The sequence below is a fragment of the Cydia pomonella genome, chromosome 10 (assembly GCF_033807575.1).
Source record: "Cydia pomonella isolate Wapato2018A chromosome 10, ilCydPomo1, whole genome shotgun sequence".
Classification (NCBI taxonomy): Eukaryota; Metazoa; Arthropoda; class Insecta; order Lepidoptera; family Tortricidae; genus Cydia; species Cydia pomonella.
The window spans coordinates 9598458-9614177 of NC_084712.1; the positions used below are offsets into that span (position 1 = coordinate 9598458).

General features: G+C 35.7%; 1 protein-coding gene across 2 annotated transcripts in view; it reads right to left on the minus strand.

The window, feature by feature from the left end:
• LOC133522045 (uncharacterized) overlaps positions 1-15720 on the minus strand; it is a 91746-nt gene that overhangs the window by 42913 nt on the left and 33113 nt on the right. The gene's annotated exons all lie outside the window — the stretch shown is intronic.

Below are 15720 nucleotides of genomic sequence, written 5' to 3' on the forward strand. Positions count from 1 at the left end.
TCTGAATACTAAGTGGTCGCCTCGCCTTTCATCTTTCTGCGGAAAACAATACTAGGCCATGTTTTCTCTGAGCAAATTTGGAAACAAAAGCTAAAAGATACAAAAAATTACAAGGACAGGGTCAGCTAATCGGAGTCCCCTCATGGAGGTCCATAAGTGTTTCCACGAAGATTACGCGATTCTCGCGCCTTAGCTGAGACGAATGAAACTGCTGAGACGAATGAAAGGGCCTGGCGCGCATGCCATAGTTAAATCCCTTTTTCAGCCCTGGCTGAAAATATTCTCATGTAAATTGATTTGTATTACTTATTATTATTGGATATAATTTTACTGAATATTATGACCTAAATGCTTACTAAACCATATCATAGTGATAATTACAGGTCAGTAGCTATTTGAATTTTGGGTTATTATTTTTCCCCCATGGCCTTAATTACACCTATTTCCAATAAAGACATTTAAAAGTTCACGTATTACACAAAAACACAAAAATATGTTGGACTCGACATGTTGTCGACTTGCGAAATCCAACAAAACGGTATATGTTGCGGGGCCAGGTATCTATAATAAACTACCCGGCAACATAAAGAATATTGAAAATGACCTGATATTTTACAATCGATTAAAAAAATGGCTGACTACAAATGCCTTTTATGACATGTCAGAATATAATGATTTGAATTTTAATTTAATTTAATTTATTGGATGTATGAATTGTGTTGATTATTAATATTTTATATTGTTATATTTTATATTATTTAATTTGATAATTTTGACATGTCAGAATATTATAATAATAATTTAATTTAATTTATTGGATATTTGAATTGTTTTGATTATTTTTATACTGTTTTTATTTTACTGTAATTGAATTTGATTATTATTATTTATTATCTTAATTGTACTCTTAATTGACATAGACCTAATTATATATTGTATTACCTTTTGACTTGTAAAATTTGCAATTTTATCAATAAAGGAATATGAATATGAATATGAATATAAAAAAGAGTGATTATATAGAGGCTTTGTATAGATCAAAATAACCTCCTCTGTACAGTCAAGTGTAAAAATATGGGGGTACACATCTTACTCAAAAATATGTTCCATAGCATCTTATTCTAGTGTAATAAGAGCGTAGTTCCATATTTATGAAACGATTCTTTCGATACATATTTTTGCACTTGACTGTACAGCGAGCAGCAAAATTGCATGGACACATTATGAATGAAATTCATGCTATGCACTTTTGCTGCTGGGTGTAACCAAAGATAATCTAGTTATGACACAATGTTATCATCAAAGTTATAGATAAACGTAAAAACGTTTCCGTTATTCATAATTGAATAATAGAAAACTGGAGCATTATACGCACGCGCGCGGCACGTTCCATTATCTCATCTGACTCATCTCTTACTTACCGTCATCTTTTCCTTATACATCTTTATTTAAGATCCATTTCAGAATGACTGACACGTTTTAATTTGACGTCTCTTATGTATACTTAAATAAAGTCTAATTTACCTGATTTGGAGGTATAGGAATATTTGGAATGCATCCAAGATTTGCACGTAGGAATTAGAGCGAGATAATAAAGTTTGATAGAAATTCTGTTTGATGAAAGAACGATCGGTCGTGATTTGTCATGAATGTCATGATCATGATACTATGTACATACAATAAAACACTCTATTTTACTGTTTTGCTCTATTTAAAAATTTCTGCATTCAAGTATTTTCTGCCCAAAAAGTTAGTTAAGTAGTGTATATGTTATTGAAAAAAAAAACATCAACATATTTACCACGAAAAGTATAGCAGTTGCGTTTGTTACAATAATACCTATGCCTTTCTGGGTTCCTTTAGGATGTAACTAAGAAAGTACTAAGTGACGAAAGAGGAAATATACATATAAAAAATGGAGATAATTACATATCACATACAATTTCTAAGACGTTCATTTGTGGTATATTATTCATGATGCGGTATTTTTGTGATTTATCCAAAAAAGTCGAATCCTACTTTCACTAGAAGAACCTAGATGCAGTAAGTACATCTATAATAATCTAGCAATTAAGTCAGCCGTCGCAGGCTGTCTAGATTCCATAGAGCATAGACTAACGGCGTAATGGCTTCCGGTGCGAACGCTTCAAACGCGCCGCGCCAAGAATAGTGATGTATTACGAGATTCGCGAGAATATTCCTTCCTTCTCGGGAATATCCTCTAAACAGGCATATGGTTAGGTTAGACTGACAATGACACACACAGACAGATACAGAGACAGAGCTCAACGTGGGTGCGGAGTGTTAGGGTCGGCAACGCGCATGTAGCTCCTCTGGAGTTGCAGGCGTACATAGGCTACGGAGCCTGCTTACCATCAGGCGGGCCGTATGCTTATTTTCCACCGACGTAGTATTAAAAAAAAAAGAAGTAGAAGCTCTACAGCCAAGAGGTAGTGCAGTTTGAATCTGTAGAAGGTGTCGCTTAAGTCGTGTTTTAAAACTATTAAGACAATTCAAAATCGATAATGGTGGAGATATATTATTCAAGCACTTATTTGCTGTATATTTAAAACAACCTCGAAAAGCAGAGCTGCAGTGATGTGAAGCTACTAATTTGTTGCTGACCGATCTAAGGCCATACTTCATAGAAGTGTTTCAGCACCAGGTGAGCTTTTCAAAGAGGTTTAAAAAAAATTAATACACCAAACAACAGTGAATATCGATGGAGTTCTCTTCTATAAGCCATTTGGAGAATTCCTGATGCATTTAGATAAGGACTCACATGTGCTCGCGGGAAAATTCTAAAACAATAACGCAAACTCTTTTTATAATGCGATCTGTCCGTGCTAATATAATTGAGAGTATAAGCGTATCACAAAGTTTTATTCTAAGGTATTTGCTAAGAAAATCACGAATTATATAGAGGGTCTTTAGTCTATAAAACGAGTTTCTGACAATATCTGCAATGTGACTTTCAAAACAAAGAGACTCGTCCATTATGGGCACTATCCGTATCTCTATCCCTCCATCTTTGTCTCGGGGATGGTCGGGCTGGAGACACTTGAACTAAGGAGGAAGTTCTTACTCCTAGTTCACTATCTCTCGATCGTTCACCATCGAGTCGACAGTCCCGAGGTGTTGGAGAAGTTAGGATTGATAGTTCCTAAGAGAATACCCCAGGATGTGGACGGGGCAGTAACACCACGCTGCCGGCCATGCCTGTGGCAGCGGCCTTCTGCTCGCACATGCTACACGAGGCACGCTCCTACCTCACGCGCTCTATCGAGCCTGCATTCAATGCTCGCTCAGTAGTCTCAGTACGCAGATGCCGACATGTTTGCCGAATAGTTTAGCGTACCTATGCAATACTGCTACTGCAATACACTTTCTGAATTCGAACTATTGTAATTAATTGGCTGAATTTGTAACTTTTATCTTCCTTGACATTTTATATATGCTAAATATTATAATTAATTGACTGACTATGTAAATTTTATTTTTCTTGACATTTTATCTGTTTGTATGTTTTTATTTTCCTGACATCTATTTTTCTAGTGTGCAAGCGAATTGGTGTAGTACTGTAAGCTTGCACTGTGTTAAATAAATAAATATAAATATAAATTATAACACCTAAGTTACGCAAAACATAAACACGATTTATCTCTTCGCCTGAAGTGACAATTTTTGGTTTATGGCTGTCTATTTGTTTTAATTGGTGTTTGGAACCGAAAATCATAACTTTTGATTTACTAGGATTTAGCGCTAAAGAATTTGAGGATGAACAAGTTGTTTTATTGTTCAAGTCTTCATGTATTTTGGGAACTGCTTCAGCAACATTATTAGAACTACATGGAATGAGGATTTGGATATCATCATCGTATAGGTGGAAGTTACTATGGTTTATTACATCATGGACATCAGCTGTATACAAAATAAATAATAGCGGGCCTAGGATCGATCCTTGCGGCACTCATCTAGATAAAATAGATGGTTTGGACTTCAGAAACATACCACTACTATCTTATAGTTTGACAGCTTGCATTGGATCATTATGATAATTGGAAATCCATTTAATTGTGCCCGGTTCAAATCCTTAATATTTCATTTTGGATAACAATATGTGATGTGATGAGTATGTTTATGTTTTTATTTAGTTTTTCACTAGTAGGTGATACGAGTATCAACTCGAAATACGAAAGGTAGCGTGGGGACTATAGCTTTAACTCAAAAGCCTCATAACCTACCCTGTACAGACAGACAGAGAGGTATATGAACTGTTGATGCACTACCTAATGAGAATGTTGTAATCGAAACAATCTCTGTAAATGTACTTTTTTGATAGGTTATTTATTTTTCTTTCATTCAGCAATCTACGAGAGGGTTCTTTTTCCAGACATTCAGGCCAATTCGAACGTGTAGTAATACAAAATCATATAGACTAATGTCATTTAACTATCGTACGTCTCGCCCGTGCACATGTCCGCAGACTGGAACGAGCGAAATACATGATAACTGAATGAAATTATTTAGATGTCGTTCCGATGTCAGTACACGTTCAAATTGGCCTGATTGGCAGTAATCCCAGGAATAAACAGAATTTATTTCTGAGGAGACCGAGACTAATTTTTCCCTCCAGGATCAGGCGAACTAAATTGATATGAGATTGAGTGATAAAATGATACTAGGAATAGCAAAGCAAAAATAGTCACGAGTATAAGTCGATAAAATGATATCGATAAGTAAGATATTCCGATTATTATCCATGTGGTCATTATAAAGGAGTCACAAAAAAATTTCGATTTTGAATGTTACGAGAAAAGTGGTTGATTCGATTGTAAGATTGTGACGTTACCGATCAAATCAGGAGGAGAGGACGCGAAAATGCCAAATTTCGATGTTAGTATGCAGGTTTGGGAGCAAGTTGTTTATTTCGAGAGCTCGGTTGTCGCCAAAATCTAAAATTGGTTATTTAATTTTGTACATGTGGCCGGTAGATGAGTTTGATGCATATTTAAACGCTGACCTAATTTTCAACTTGAATGTCCAGTTTGGGTTTGTCCTTACAATCAAAGCAATAGGGATCACCGAGACGATTTCATTTATGCGTCCACAGCACACAATGTATTTAATTGAAAAACAAAAACCTAATTGAGAAATTAATCAGATTGTGCCAATAATTGCCCCGTTGGTTGCAAAAAATTGGGTTGGCCTTATTTGTATTTTGAAAAAAATATTTTTTTAATTACAATATATTTATCCAATATCTTTCTACCATGAAATAAAATAAAAATATTTAATTTTAAAAATTACTTAAAGTTACATTTGAACTGACCGCGCCCCTAGCGGTGAATTCTCGCGATATTCTCTAATTGAAACTTTTTGAAAATATCGATGTGAACAGCACAGGCCAAACTGTGGTATCATTTGTGCACATCGTCGTTGTCAATTTAGTTCGCCTGAATCTGGAGGCACTTTACTTGATATCTCTACGAGATATGTATTGGCCTCATAAGCAATACTTACCTATAACTTATACAACTTAATTTTTCAATGGAAATAATTCATTATGCTCAATATTCCCTGTGCCTAATACATCACTAGGCAAACGATGAGAAAACACTTCAACAGTTCCAAAGCGGACTAAGTGTACAAACCAGCAGGTTTCAATCTCAACCGTGTCTCTTCCTTAATAAAGGTACAACTAAATAAATACAATATTCACAATATTGCTCTTTTGCTTGCCATGGACGTAAATAGCGTGAACATAAGATTTTGATGGACAGATGCACCGAGCAATCTCATGGGAACGTATACCACCATCGAGCTCCAGGCAATCCTTGTCATTCGTTCAAGATTATTCCACGTTTTTGCTGGGTTAAGTTCTATTTTTAATGTCGAGTTCAAAACAAGTATTCAATGGAAGAAATGGATGGAATAAGTATAAGAATCGGAGCAGTGTTTACAGATAAATAAGGATTTGTATACAGTTGCTTAGGAGCGGCGTGTGTTAAAGAAACTCATTAACATGTCGACTCCATATGATTTTTTATTAAACAATGACACAAATTTTGAGATTGGTTGTTTAAATCTTTATTTAGAGGCTAAGATCAAACTGTATACTTAGCTATAAGTGACATGTCAAAACGTCATTTACTTTTTAGTCAACTGAATAAAATGAATATAACATATATCTTTATTTATAAGTGCGTACAGCAGGTGCACATAAAAGGAAACGTGAATAAATACATAAGAATGGAGCATTATGTGAACAATCTCCTAAGAGTATGCGGGTAAGGGCTGCTTTCTCCGATTAGAATTTATAATTGTACTCTCTGGCCGGCACGCGATCGTTAGATAAGCACTATAAGCAGGTTTTTTGACAAGACTGATTTGAATTTTACCCAGTGACGAGGGGAGAGTAAAAATATATATAACAGTAACCACAAAGTTCCTCAGAAAGTCAATCTTCCCATCTCCGTTCTAGAATGAAAAATCTCCACCACAAACTGAATATAAAAAAAAACACAAACAAAACAAAAACACAGGAGAAATTCGAGCCGTTTGTTTATTTGTAAGTTCGATAACAAGAGAATAATCGGCGCGCGAGTTGCGTCACTCAGGGTTGTCAAAAAATTTAAATTTACTTACTTATTACCCAGGTACCTACCTTAACATTTTTCCAGCAGAGATCAAAACCGCATTTTTCAAATAAATCGGTATCTTGATTGTTAATGTACAGACAGCAAATCTATATAGGTGCGGAGTTGCTAAAGCTAATAAGTTGTTTTGCTGACCGTGTGGGTATGTATGTTTTTACATTTTTTTCAGCTGATCAGATAATTTATTGTTATTATTTAAATCATAGATTGACCAAATAATAGGTAACGAAAATGCAGGGCGATATGTAGATTTTAAGTTGTGGCATAAAGGTTCTTGTTTCCCTGTTTCTTTAGGTCCAATGCATAATATGCATATTAGTTATGTAGTTTTTGGCAAATGATTATCGTCAGTAGTAAAAGGCGGAAATTTTCGAAATGTAGGCGCTAAGGGTAGGCCTCACATTGAAAATTTGATTATCGCACCTTTTCCTACTGAGAAAAAGTCGGGTTTTCAGAGTATAGTTAATAAGTATGTAAATAATAAAACCAACCGTTCATATCTAAAATGATAAATACTTAAGTAGTGAGCGTAAGAAGTGAGAAAAATAGATACAACTTACTAAAACTAAACAATTTAAAGGGATTTAAAAATAAAGTTCAATACTATTTCCAAAGAACAGATCATTACGTATCTATCATTCAATAATGTAACAGCCCTAGCGCGCGCCCACCGACACCCGCGCCGCCCGAACGTGCTCCAAAACGAAACGCGAGACTCCAGCGCACCGTTATTAGGGGGTTCCGTTACGACGTCTTAGATTAGCCCGTATTTTTTTACAGTCTAGCCTTACCTTTGTATTTGGCCTTTGCCCATTTCTAGTTTACGAAAAATCTTAAAATTGTGTTATTTTTTTTTCGAGATTCCGCTACTTTAAGTTGTATTGTATGTTAGGAGGTAGGTAGTAAACAAAACTTTAAAAAATGCCAATACCTATGCAAAAATGTAATTTGTAGAGTCTGACCAACATAAGTTGGCAACGATTATGACAGCCAAGATAGTGTAAATGTTACTTTAATAAACGTCAAACTTCTATGAAATTATGACGTTTACTTAACGCTTACACAGGCTGGGCTATCAAAATCGCTGCCAACTTATCTTGCAACGTGCAGAATCTGACTAAAACCAGTTGTAACCACTTTACTAATTAGAAACTTAGAAACCCAGCCCTTCCATTTAGGCACGGAACCTTAAAAACTAGCCCCGGCGAGAGGTAATTGCGGTACTTTCTCTGCGCGAGAAATCGCCGGCATGCTCCTGCGCATGAGGTCTCTCCACAACCAAAAAGGTACATAAGCCATTGACTTTAATGAATTTACGCCTTTTAGATTAGGTCGCCATTAGATTAAGTCCGAGGTGCAGTACTTGCTACTAATGTATCATCTCCAATATCTTTATGCTTACTAAAAATAATGAATTATGTCAGATATATCGGAGCGGCCTAGGTACTCCAAAATATCTGAACACGCACTCTAACGACTTAATAATAGGCGTGTTCAGATATTTGTGGGCACCTAGGCCGCTCCGATATATCTAATGGCGACTGTACGTTTCCCACTAATTGAAATAAGTACACTTCTTCGGCTCGCGGCTTCTCGCGACCATTAATTGGTACTGATATGGAAATATGAAAAAACACTTGGATTAACGACGTCGGTCGTCGAAAGGGAGGTAGGTTTGCTATGATTAGATACTTTAGACTTGAATGCGTGAAATCTCCGGACATGAAATTTTATTCTCCAAATCTAATAAATGTTTATTTCTGTTTTCTTTTGACAATGTTATTATGTATCATGATAAACGTTTTCGCGATCGCTATTTTGTTACAACAGCAAAAATTATCATTCCAGTTTACATGACATTGATTTATGATGTAGCAAATCCCATTGCAATACTTATATTTATTGCAGCTCCCGGTTTTTGCCACATTAATCATGAACCAATAGTTAAGCCCGCGATAATAATCGTATAGGTTGCGCGGGCGCGAGCGCGGCGTAAACAAACAAACGAACCAACAATAATAAACAATACGCAGGTTGTCGACCGCGACCGGCTGGGAAAGCCTTCGCCTAAGGTGACCACGCTTATGAGACTTTCTGAGACTTTTATAAATAAAATAAACATAAGATCAATGAAATCAGGACACAGTGGAAATATCATTAGAAACTATAGAAACTGAGCTCATGTTTTCACTGTTTACAGCTTTTGAGCGTATTAATTAGGCGCCTATTCATTCTCATAAGGAGTATTTGTTCTCTATGTAGATAAATAAAAATGTCATTCAAAATAGAGCAAATAAATTAAAGTTTTATACATAAATATCTTCCTGAAAAAAAAGGTTAGTAATAATATCATAATTTCTAGAGGATTAATACAACTACAAATAATATCTTTTTAAATGCATATTATGGATATTAAGCACTTATACGTGCTAGGAATGTTTGACCTTCAGAACAAAAACATAGATATTGAATTAAAGGCAGTTAGTAATCTTTCAAAACTACTAATGTTTCCGCATACCAAAATGTCATAAGCGAGACATGTGAAGTTGCGCCCAGATTGCCCGAATGCGCAGCGAATACCTAAATATGACCTTGATTAATGAAGTTGATACAATGTCTCAGGAAAACATTGTTAGATTGATATAAAGCTCGTGGTAGTTATTTGGTGTTCAACTGTTCGTAAGTGTTAACAACATGGGCACAAATATTAACTTGTACTCAGATTGTTTACGTGTAAACAATCTGACAGTCAATATTAAATGTATTATTTAATAAATAATAGTGTATGCGGATTTTATCGTGATAATGACAGGAGAGAGCGTCCGTTTCTCTTTACCAAGCTGTTAGAATCGGACCAAGCTAACTCTGCACGGTCTTTCCAATATCATGTGTCTATGAAACTATGTCTATAATAACACCATCACAATTTTTTCTGTCAAGATCAAAGCAGAGTTAGGCCCCCAGCACACGGAGTGAAAGCGTAAGAGACACGTAAGCGTATCGTAATAGGCAAATAGAAGGAGAGCGCTACGAGCACTAACTACTTTACACAAGTCCGAATTCAACAACTTCACACACGAATCGTCGTCGCAGCGTAGCGTATGGGATTTCTGTCATCATTAAGACAGGCGTAGCGTAATACAGGCGTAAAAAATTAAACTTCTGACATAATCAAACAATACAAAAATCTTCATCTGACGCCAGCGACTACATGATTTCAACTAATAAGATTTCACTTATAAAACGATTACATTTACGCGACGCCTAAGCGACGCTTGGTGCCCAGAACTCTAGGCGTCTCGTACACGTGATGTTTTTACGATACGCTTACGCTAACGCTCCGTGTTTGACGGCCTTAATTGGCCGAGCGCCACTGAAGATATGATGACAATAAAAATTAATAGATATAGAGTGGATTTCAATAAAAAATACAAATATAAAGTAAACGAATATGATAGATTTTGTTATCATTTTACGTATAACCTTAACGTTGTCCGATGGTTGTTTTCATTGAAATATTAAAAATTAACATATATTTTAACTACTACTACTACTATACTATTTTTGGACAAATCATGTTGTTGATTTGCTTCTGTGGCCATCTGTCGAAGCCTGCATTGTGAATATTATACAAACGGGTTTTTTTTTATGTTTTTAGTGTTCAATATTTTTTTTTAATGTTTAAGTTAGTAAATAAACTGTTGAAAAAATCATGGGTGTCCACAAAAAGTGCGAGATTACGAAGAAATGAAGGTTTAATTGGTTTTGTATTCAATATTCAATACTTTATTTCCAAGAATATGGTACATACACTGTTGGTTAGTAGAAGGTATATTAGGTCAGCATATTCTGCCGGCATGCATCGGCGTAGAAATATTTAACATTTGTTTACATTATTTGTCATTTCTATTGAACTTCACTTAAGCGACAATCAGACGCCATAAAGAAAAAAAATGACGTAGTGTGTCGTGTGGGGTAGATATTTTAAAATGATAAAGATGATGAGGTTTCTTTTATCAGTTTTTATTTTGAATGACTTTAAGAAACTTTAACGCTTTAGGGTTAGTTAGTAATCATTTTATTTTACTGAATTTGCTTATTAAGACTACAGTGTCTAACATTCTTCATCTCCTAATGCCGTAGATAGTCCTAGGCAGCCCGAGAAACCTAGTCGCCCTACAGCCCCGTTTTTGCGCACGCCGCGACGCCCGCACAGCCGCGCTCGCACAAAGGGTCCGCCGCAAAAACGCATTCACACGTTACTCGCGCATTGTCTGCCGGCAGGGACACGGGTTGGTTAACGACACCATTATCACGTTATCTCCTATCCTATGTATCTATCACTAGGTTATTGGTATACATATTAATATTGTGTTTGGTTTCTAGAATTTGTATGTGAAAGTATTATGAGAGTATGAGAATCTGGTATCTTAGACCTTTCTTAGCGGTTCTTTCTCTCACTAGGCCTTTTCCAAAACACGTATAAATTTATTTCTAGTATTTAGAAGCAGTATTACGTTCAATTCCAACAAGTTTGCATTATCATTATGTGTTTTTTTTGGATAGGCCCAATTTTTTTACAGATAACTGATAAATTGGGTTCGTGTATCACAGATCACAGCTAAAGCAGTATATTTTAAAGATAATACGTTTTGTTTTTAAACAATGATTCTGCCCTCCTAAGCCAAATAGTGCTATCTCAATAACAAATGATTAATGGAATTTTCAGCTATGGAAAGAAAGAAAGAAGTATAAATTAGCAATGAATTGTTATCGAATCGGATCCTTTTTTTGGACAGTTCTCTATTCGTATCCTATCTATCAATCGGTTTAACGTGACTACCGTCAAAACATTACATAGGAATTTTACGATTCGAGCAGATTTTCCGATCAGCCAACGACATATATACATACATATAAATTTGAGGATGATAGTAAAGATGATGGTAAAGATGAAACTAGGAAACACAGCAGACTCCTAACGGTTCTATCGATATCGTCAGGCGCATGTTCACAAACTGTTTTTGTGCCCGACTGTGATTCCAAGCTCATTTTAGTTTAATCCCTGGAACCCTGGATTGGTATTAATTTTGTGTGACCCGAGGTCAGACTGAACTGGTTCTCCTGTAGTTACTCGATAAGAAGAATTTGTGAATGTGTAAAGCAGTCTAGCACTCACGCTCAAGCACCTTGTTTGAGCAAATGACTAAACATTACTGTATGTTAGTTGTTATATGTTGTATAATACATTATTTTGCTGACGCCTCCTCAGGTTGTTAACCTCCAGTGCAATAAGTTAGGTAATCAGATGAACACGTTTTAAATGTAGTCTATCATAAAAACACGTCTTAATGCGAACGTTAACGACTTAGAATGACTCCTTCTTCGTCACTTAGCAACGTGCAATAAATTTAATAAAAGTGTGAACTATATTAATGATGTATCGTAAGATTTATTATTGCATGGACATCTTATGCGCCTTGATTAAGGCTGACTTTCCACAGTTTCCACTGAGGCAGAGATGAGAGCTAGGAAATGTAATCTCGAACCAAGATTGGCGATTCGAGATCTCGTGTGAATAATCGCTATAGAGATTGGGTGTTTTTGAGATTTCAACCGTCAGACTTTCGAGATCGAGATTAATCTTAACGAGATCGAGGTTTGGCAATGAAATAAAAAATGAGTTAAGTATTTTGATAAAAAATCCCTAAGAATTCATTATAAATAATAGGTACCTGTTTAGGGCACTTGCTGTTATAATACCTATTTGTAAACCTATTTGCAATTTCTTTTTATGATACAGGAGGCAAACGAGCAGACGGATCACCTGATGGTAAGCGATTACCGCCGCCCATGGACACCTACAACACCAGAGGGGTTGCAAGTGTGTTGCCGGCCTCTAAAACGGGAGTACGCTCTTTTTTGAAGGTTTGAAGGTCGTATCGGAAAACTTCCAAAAATATTTAGGGTAAGCGATCAAAATATAGTTATAAAATAATGATGGGTACGCTAAGTCCGCGTGATACCTCTGCACAGAGCGCGCCACAGTCACACATTGCTTTTATCGTCAGATCAAGCTGGGCCCATACACTACACTACATCTATTAGAATTTAAACTCATAGTAAATAAACGGGCACTACATGAATAACATGAATCTAAACTCGTAAATATTACTCAAATCAAAATAGAGTAATTCACAAGAGTCAATCTATCAATTTCGTTAGAGATCTCGACCAAGATTGCTTAACAGCTTCGCTGGATTACAACCAGTGCTATTAATTAATTCCCGCACGTCTCCGCTTATATGCGGCTCAGAGGAAAGGTCTCCTTAATCTTGAAAAAAGTAGACACATGGTAGCCCATAATAGTGGTCACAGTGACGAGTCAAATATAGCTCTAAATCATACCTACTTACTATACCTTGTTGAATAAGTAAATGGGGCATATTCAAATACTCAACTCAATACGACGTCACTTAACTTGTATTCATAACGTCACATACAGATTTCATTCAACGTAAGTAGGTATTTTAACCGTAACATTATCTATGTTACATAAACACAATTCGATCTTATAATCAAAACACGTGATTACTATTCGGGTCGGACACTTCAAACCAAATATTGCAGTAGAAAGCAATAACATGCAATAACACTTACTGTACGAGTATGGCATGTGTTACGAAATAGCAATTTTTCACCTTCGCGTGGGAATCTCCAATAAAATGCTTTCTAATATGTGATTGTTATCAAAAATCGTGTTCTCGCAGACTTTGGCGCACTATTTACGTTTTACACTTTCATTGTGTATTATTTTGTAACTGCACGTCATCTGATTTACTGTTGTGATGTCACTCCATTACGACACTATTTCGTGAAGTGAAATAAGTTTTTGGCAAAAATTTCATTTTTGGTACAAACTTTTATTGCTGACTGTACTTTTCATTCCACAGACAACTAATAGGTACTCATCGAGACAATTCTAAAAACTCCAAACACAATTAGGTTGCATTTTTTTACACAGAGTTCCCATGGCGGTGGCAGACAGGAGGTGCCTGTCTCCATCATCAGATCAGCTCGATGGTACCGTACTTAATATTGCATTTGTCACCCGACTAACATATGTATGCAAATTTTCAGCTTCATCGGAAACTGGGAAGTACAAGCATACATATAAATAGTTACATTGGTACTTAAATAAAATCTTGTTTTTTTTTAATACCACGACGGTGGTAAATAAGCGTACGGCCCGCCTGATGGTAAGCAGTCACCGCAGCCTATGGACGCCTGCAACTCTAGAGGTGCTATATGCGCTTTGCCGACCTTTTACTATTTATAAGTCTTATTAGTTGGCAACAGTACGCATAAGGCATTGTTCAATATGGGTAAATAGAATGTCTTTAAATCAATTAAATAGTGCGATACAAAATATTTCTTAAAAATATACTGGGTCGTTTTGTCCAGCTTGGAATTTTTATTTCGTTTATTAGGTCTACGTCAAAAACAATCAAATAAATTCGGGGATAAATCTATTTTCAATTGGTAAAATAACCACTGCCGCTTATCGCAGTATATGTGTCCAATGCCGGGAAAACGTCCCATTTTTGTTGCTGGCCATAAGAACGAGATTTGCTTGTATCTTTATAGGAATAATCTGGCAGAGCGTCCTTATGGCAAGCGACAAAGTGGGACATTTTGCCGGCCGTGGACACATATAATGATAAGTTGATAACAGATAACAAACTTAAGGTGCAGTAAGTTCAGAAAAAGGAGTTTATTATAAGTCTTAGCACTTTTTCGATCACAAAAGGCTGCAATAAATATAATTAGCAATCTTGAAGCCTTTCTCTAGAGACTGTATTGATTAAAATCCTCAGTTTTTGACTGTTGCTCGATAGGAAAAAATTACAAACACAGCTCTAAAATGCACTTTAAAAATTTGTAACAAATTATACACAATAGCTAAAAATATTCAAATTGCTTCTAAAAATCGGCAATATCATGTTTAAGGGAACGTATCGATAACTTGTTTTTTTTAAACGTCCAAAAAATTATAATTAAAAAACATGATCACCGCGCTTCCATTCTGCTCACGCTTATGCTCAGTGTGAGTGAGAGAAGAATACGAACCTACTGGGCCTTAAGTAGGAGAGAGTGGGATACAGTGAATATTTCGCCACTTTTTGAAATGTCATCTTATTTTATTTCTTAGCTTCCTTGCGGCTATTTTAGTTTTCGGTATAAAAGTTAGATACCTATGTGTACTTTCGGTTAAAATATGAAAACTTAAGTTCTTACAAAAAATGAGATTCATTGTACCCCACTCTCCCCACCGCTACGCAATCTATGTTCAAAAAACATAAGTAATTTTGGTTTTATTTTATTGGTATTCAGGATAAAATCACCCGTAAATACAACTAAAACATATTAATGCATACATAAAAGAAGGCCAATGACAGTCATCTATATATATTTTGTTTAATGTGTCACATATTGAGGTACATACACATACAGATGCGTAACTGCCTTTCTAAACACCTGTATGTATCAATTATTTCTTAGGAAAGTTCTTCAAATAATCACGAAGCACTTTGTTTTGCTTGAAATTACTAGGTGTAAAAAAAGAATGAAAGAATTAAATTATAGTTGCAAGTGACACGAATCTTTTGACAGCGATGCTGTCAAATGTCACGCCCGCCGGCGCACGTCCCATACACAATCAAAATAATAGAATCAGTATCAGGACTATAGAGAAATAAGTGGAAGTGCTATGCCTGAAAGTTGGAGTTGGAGAACAAATAAACATCTAAAATTAATATAAATCATCACAAGGCTATGAGTAATCAAAATTATGGAACTATTTTTTTTAACCATTGGTTCTGGTTATTTAGAAAGTGATAAACTCACAATATTGAGGTGATGTGTTGACGAGATGAGCGTGATACATAAAGTTACACTTTCAGGGTTAACATTAGAAGAAGTAGGTGGTTATTACTTAGGTTCCTACTTTAAGTTGCTATCGGATAGATGTCAAAATAATAACAAGTAACATACCCATACA